The sequence below is a fragment of the Euprymna scolopes genome, chromosome 5 (assembly GCF_053919585.1).
Source record: "Euprymna scolopes isolate OS-2025 chromosome 5, ASM5391958v1, whole genome shotgun sequence".
NCBI classification, from domain to species: Eukaryota; Metazoa; Mollusca; class Cephalopoda; order Sepiida; family Sepiolidae; genus Euprymna; species Euprymna scolopes.
Window position 1 is genome coordinate 34,689,066 of NC_136486.1, and position 7,500 is coordinate 34,696,565.

Sequence of the window (7,500 nt, forward strand, 5' to 3'; positions counted from 1 at the left end):
AGTCCAAGTGTATTATAAAAGCAAAATAAAACACTTATTAATTGTTACTTGAATGTATACCAGTTGAGTGTCAAACACTGCGAATGTCTGATTTGTGGCCGTGGTAGGAGTTTGCGGTTCACTTCTCTCGATACGAGATTCGACACGTTTAGCCTCTCGTCTAGAAACTTTTCTACTGCTTTACGTGACGTCATTCATCTTGCGACCGGCGCACCGGCGGTCTGTCAGCTCCACGTTTCGACCTCAGCAAACAGAAAATGAGGGAAGATCACATGACTTCGCAACTTTCCGTGTTTATATACCAATTTGCCATCGCTGGTTAGAGATAGATTTTCAATTCATACTTATCAAGTGTTTGAACCAGTAAATTATCGGTGTCGCTCGACATTCGATACCATATTTTTACATATCAAATGTCAACCCGTTCAACTTTCCTTTATTGTTTCCTGCATCCTATTTTTAGTGATGAGTTTCTGTTTAAAAAAAAAACTTTGACCTTTTTTTGTTTATCTCTTACTTTCAAAGAAATGTAATTTAAAGTTCTCTCATTTATTTTATGAATTAAGTATCAGTAATTCTAAAACCCGCTAACCAGGTTCGATTTCTCGTGCCGCACTTCCCTAACATTGAACATCAGACGCTTCACAGTGTTACAAAATATAATTACAAATTAAAATAAAATTCTGAAAACTTTAAACATTGTTTTGTTTTTTACAAACACAAAACTGCCCCTTCATTAGAGAGGTCACCAGATCTCAGAAGATTTTCTGATAGTTTTTTTTTTTTTTGAATAACTAGCTTTAGGAATTCCCTCCCTGTTGCTTATTTCCTTGACCGTATCAACATGCAGTAAGTGAACGTTGAGTTTACTTTTGTCAGCCTCGTTCATCTCGTTTCCCTTATTTTGTCCTCTAGTCCTCATATTCCATGAACGATGTTTCAGACAAAGTGGAAAGAATTGCTGTTTTCTGGGTTAGGATCTATCAATATTACGCTGGCTAGTTTTCTACCTTTCAGTGGTATTTTTTTTTTTATCTTAGCTCTTTATATCAAGCGTATTCATGCCTTGTCTGCGATTTCTAGAAAAAAATATATATTAGCTAACATCTTTCTGACAAACTCCTCACTCAGGTTGCTCCTCCCCTCCTATAAATCTGGATTATACCTCAGTAGCCCTTTACATTTTAGTAGCAAGCTGCTTTGTATGGGCTTAATAAAGGTACCCCCCCCAAAAAAAAACTCATGTTAGAATATATTTTTCATCAATGCAGTTATCCATTAAGCCATGTGAATATATCAGGTCGGTACAAGAGTTTGTACCAGTTTATAAAAGAAGGAGATTTAAACCATTGTAATTTATGTTAATTAATTATTTTTCTTACTTGAACATATCACCATGATTAATTTATAACTGTTTCTTTCAGATAACAGGGTGAGATGATAAATTTGTCACTGTAAAGAAAACAACACTACAGCTTTATTTTAAAACATTTACGAGAAAAATTAATTCAGGTAACTTGATTATGTAGTAGAGCTGATATCTATTCAATGTAACCGCCTTCAGCCTCAATTACCGCCTTGATACAGATACAGAACGTGCCGGTGACAGCTTGACGAATATTCAGCAGATGGCGGCGATCAGGGAGGCTTTGGTGTTGCGGGAGGTCATGTTGGTGATGTTAATGTATGACCAAATGAAGTTGTTCAGTGGGTTCAGGTCGGGGGGGGGAGAGGGTGCCAGTGAAAGAAGGGTACAAAGTTGTAGTGCTCCTTCTGAAGCCAAGCCTGGGTCTCTTTAGACTTGTGGGCTGGTGTCAAGTCCTGCGGCCACACCCAGGGTCTGCCAGCGGCCACCTGATTGTACCAGGGGATCGCCACACTCTTCAGCACATCCAGATACACTTTGATATTGACTTTCAGGCCAACTTCGAAGATGTATGTAATGTTATGATGTGGCACTCAATTGAAATCACTCCAAAGACCATAACCATGGCCAGAAACTTTGTTTTCATCACCCTTGGCACATCCCTGTTATTCGTGGCAATCCAGCGATACATTTTGAGGGTGCTGGCAATGGTCCTGTTATCATAACTTTGATCGGTAGAGAGCATGAGTTGTACAGCGGCGCATCTCTGATCTTGCGCGTAACATTGTGTCACTTTCAGACATGACAGAAGGTTCCTATTGCTCTTGGCCAAATAGTAGACGGTCTGCAACAAAAAAAGAAAACCGGTTTTCATCAAACGGAAAAGGAATCATGTCGTCTTTTCTAGGGTGACAATTTTATCGTGCCACCGCGTGTTAAAGTATCATTCATTTTTTTCTGCAATGTTCGCACCCATGTTGACCTAAAAAGGGGGTGGAGGTCATTATCCATTATAATGATTCTTGTCCTTACACAGCACTATTGACCAAATCTTAACCCATCCTCCATATTCGCCTGACCTAGTCTCCTCGGATTATCACTTTTATTTTGAGGATTATAAAACTATTTAGATATCATTAAGTTAACATCACGAAAAGGGATTAAACATAAGTTAGATTAATATTTCACAACCAAACCTAAAGAATTTCGCAAGTGAGGCCTTTATAAACGTATTAACAAATAGAATCGAGTGTTATTTTCAGTTGATGTAGCCTCCGACCTTCTTCAACTGTGTAAGTCGCCATGTTTAATATTGAGAAGATCGTAAATCAATGCTTCAGATGTATCTTCTCAAATTCAGAAATCTTTCTACTGAACTCTAGAATCTGCACAGAATTTCGAACGGAATTCTTTATTTAATTCGTGAGCTTACATGCTTTCATTTCGTCAGTCATGATTGGATAAATTGTATTTTTGGGTGCCACCTGCACTGGGGATCGAACTTTTATATTGCGTTTCATAAGAGTGTAACTTTACAACTGTATTTTACACAACATGGTCTCCAAGATAAAGTGGACGATATCCGGAAATGTTGTGAAAATGACACTCAAGATGAGAATGGTAGTCCGAAGAATCCAAATAATGCAAATATGACACCAGTTTTGAACTAGAAACCTTAAGTGTTCCATATTTACTGATACCCCCATGAGGGCAAGGTTTGGTTTTAATGTGGAGAAAATTCAGTTCACCAACAAGGGCCATTTGAATTGGGACAAAAATAAAGTATTGCCTTAGTCTAGGAGGATAAATCACTCCTTCACCTATCGAGGGCAGGAAAGATAAAATGTAGTATCAGAACAGATGTTACACTTTGATCGTAGCCATGTTGCTTTTAGGATGCAGTGGATACTTCTTAAGAGGCAAGTGTTCAGATACTACTACTACTACTACTACTACTACTACTACTACTACTACTACACCAACAACTGGAAACATGTAAATATTATCAATAGAGAAAAAAGATTATTTATTTATTTGATGACTGTTATCTTCATCTTCATAGTTGTTGTTTAAGTACGTTTCGACCAACTATTCCTTTGTCCTTCATCAGGTGATTACCCGCAACGGGATAAGAAAGCTGAATCTCTTAACTGTATCCCCAGTAATTACTGCCTTCCATAGTTGTTGTCGTCTCACTGTGTATTGGCTAACTAATCCTCTGGCCGGCTTTGGGTAGGATTGGAACCGCTATTATTAGACAATGCTCACCTGGAACTGTAGAGATTCAATGCCTCTATCCACTGTACCATGGGCCTGACGAAGGCCAGAAGAATAGTTGGCCGCAACGTTGTGGAACAACTATAAAGATGAGGATAACAGTTGCAAATACATAAATATACAAATTACTTATCTCAAAAGGATTTCAATAATAAAATCAAAAAAAATTCTTACAAATTTTTCATCAAACTCTTTGTTATATTTAGCCCCCCCCTTAACAGCAATATTGTATTACCAAATTAAACCTAATTGTAAAGTTGATGGTTGTGTTATGGAAATCAACTTTATTCAATGTTGCAACAAAAAATTAAATCAAAGCAGACGAAATGATATAAAAAAACTTAGCTTTGCAAAAACAATATGAATTTATATATTTATCTATTTATTTGTGGACTCTTATCTTCATAGTTGTTGTTTTCACGATGTTTCGGCCAACTATTCCTCTGGCCTTCGTCAGGTGGTTATCCGTGACAGGATAGGAATGCCGAGTCTTTGAACTGTATCTTCAGTAATTACTGCCTTCCATAGTTGTTGTCGTATCACCACGTTTTGACCAACTAATCTTCTGGCCGGATTTGAGCAGGATTGAAACAGCTCTCTCAAGACAATGCTCACCTCGAGCCACAGAGATTCAATGCCTCAATCCACAGAAGATACAGTTAAGAGACTCGGCATTTCTATCCCGTTGCGGTTAATAATCTGACGAAGGCTAAAGGAATAGCTGGCGGAAACGTCGTGAAAACAACAACTATGAAGATGAGGATAACAATTCGCAAATAAATAACTAAATATACAAATTACTAATCTCCAAAGGATTCCAATAATTAAATAATATAAGCTTGTGTCTAAAAATGTCTGGCATCCACACCAAGGCCAGACATTTTAGTATATATATATATATGAGAGAGAGAGAGAGAGAGAGAGAGAGAGAGAGAGAGAGAGAGAGAGAGAGACAGGGAGATTACCCACTGTTTTTGGAAATGTTTTGGGGGTGGATTTTAGTAATTGTTTCAATTTCTATTACTACAAGTTTTATGCCCCCTTTTTTTCTCCATTTCTTTTTTATTCCACATCTCTAACTTTGTTGCAGATTTTCGGAATATGCGTTTGTTTCTGATGAGTTGCTTAGCGATAGAAGAAAAATAGTATCCACTATCCAACCAAACATGTGTAAGATGCAACATAATGAAATCCTAGGCATCTGCTTAAATTAAAATTTAAAAAAAAAAAAAAAAAAATTAGATGAACACAAGTGCAAACGAACAACATTCGTGAGTGTGAATTGATTCCATCTTTTGGCATTTGTAACGAAAACTTCTTGTGTATATATATAAACATTTTTTGTACTCACACTTATGTGGAGATAAGTTTTAATCTTTCATGTGTCAAAAAATATCTGTTTACATATGTTTACATTTGTTTAGTGGCTGAAAGAAACACATTCTCGGGTGGATCCCAACTCATTTCGCTTTTGCATTTTAAGTGGAGTCTCCTTTAAAAAGAAATTTTTTAAAAAAGAAATCAAGTGAAGTGGAGATTCAAGAATTTCTGATTAATTGAAGTCATGAATTCTTACAGAAAAAAACAAAAAAAACATGTACTGGGTGGAATGATAAAGTTGTCACCCTAAAGAAAACAAAACTAGAACTTTATTTTAAACCTTTTATTGAAAAAATCAATTGAGGTAACTTGATCTATTCAATGTAACCGCCTTCAACCTCAATCACCGCCTCGATACCAGTACGGAACTGGGAGTATACCTTTTTTTCCACAAGCGCCGGTTGGAGCTCAGCGAATACTTGGTAGATGGCGGTGATCAGGCTGGCATTGGTGTTGTGGGAGTTCACGTTATGACAGAACAAAGTAGTCCAGCGGGTTCAGGTTGGAGGAGGGGGGGGGGCAATGAGAGAAGGGTAAAAGATCATTGCACTCCTTTTGTAGGTAAGTCTGGGTCTCTTGCGACTTGTAGGCCAGTGCTGAGTCCTACTGCCACACCCAGGGTCTGCCAGGGGCCACCTGATTCCACCAGGTGATCCCCATACTCTTCAGCACATCTAGGTACACTTTGGCGTTGACTTTCAAGCAGATTTCGAAGATGTGAGGTGGCATGATGTGACACTCACTTGAAACCACACCACAGTTCATAACTGTGACCGGAAACTTTGTTTTCATCACCCTGGGCCGGTCCTTGCTATTCCTGACAATCCAGCGACACATTTTGAGGGTGCTAGCAATGGTCCTGTTGTCATAAGTTTGACAGTGTCTGATTTGTAGCGCAAAATCAATCACTTAATAATTATATCAATCAGTGAATCGTTTATGCCCTTAACTCATCAGAAGAAATAGCAACAATTAATCCACCAAAAGGAATTAAAATGTGATACAACATGGTTAAAATCCGAAAATTTGGAAGAGAAGCTGCAGTTACCTTTATATTATATAAGGATTGATATATAATAAGAAAAATATATTTCTATAGAAATACAGGGTGACAAAAAAACAAAAAAAAAAACAGGGCCCAACTCTAATTAGGCCCCGTTTCTTAGTGTTTTGTCCGAATGAAATGAAACTTTGGTCATAACTAGTTTATTATATTCAAAACATCACATCAAGACACTAGGGTATTTGACCTTTTTTTTTCTCCGTTCTAGAGCATATGTTCTAAATGGCCTCCATTTAGCTTTTGTTTTTTTAGGGGGTCACCCTGTATATATATATATATATATATATATATATATATATATATATATATATATAATTACGAAGATATATATATATATATATATATATATATATTTATATTAGAACTTATCAAGATAATAAACTGAAAAGTAATGATGACAATAAAAATGGAACAAATTACAATATTTATTAATCCATCAAAAATTCAAATCCATAAAACTAAAGATAATATCCAAAAACCAGAATTATCTAAATTTTCACAAAGGCCTTCCATCCCTCTTTTTCTCCTATTTGCACGGCCCATACAACAAGTGTTTTGTTTCTGCTTCAAATTTCATACATGTTTGAGAGTTCGCCATAAAATCCGATATATTTCACTAGAAGCTTTCAAAGTTTTAAAAGATACACCTACAGAAGTTCGGAGGGTACATCGGCCAAAACGTTGTAAATATTACAATCCAGATACGAAAAGTTGTCGCTCCCCGCCAAAGACAAAACCCTTTAAGCTAGAAGAATTGTAAACATTTCCATGTAATCTCGATAAATACAGAAATCATATACGTATACATCCAAATAAGAAATACTTTCAATTTATAAGGATCGAAAATCATCAAGGCCAAAAGCACCTCGAAGATAAAATAAACGGAAATGATTGCTATTCGAAAGATGATGAACACTGTAAGGGTACTAACGTTGATCATATGCAAATCCATTCAATCGCACGGTAGAAGGAGCACATATTATTTTGCAGCAACCATGGCAATGTCCTCAATATACACATGCACGTTTAAACGTGTATATATGAGCACACACATAGATACGAACGTATATAATTACATAAATTGATACAAGATATATATATATATATATATATATATATATATATATATATATATATATATATATATATATACAAATGTATATACACACACATTCAAACGTGTACTCACACATGCATACGAAAGTACATAATTACATACATTGACATAAAACGTATAAACAAATACATATAAACATACGCATACACATTCAGTGTGAGCACACATATACATACGAACGTATATTATCACATACACTGGGACAATGCGTATTTACAATTACATATACACATACGCAGACCCAAATCCATGCACATGATACACATAACCTACCAACATATGTCATCATCCACACAT

General features: G+C 36.2%; 1 protein-coding gene across 2 annotated transcripts in view; it reads right to left on the bottom strand.

Annotated features, from left to right (window-relative positions):
• The window catches only part of LOC145276766 (uncharacterized), a 448,989-nt gene that overhangs the window by 143,290 nt on the left and 298,199 nt on the right, over window positions 1-7,500 (bottom strand). The gene's annotated exons all lie outside the window — the stretch shown is intronic.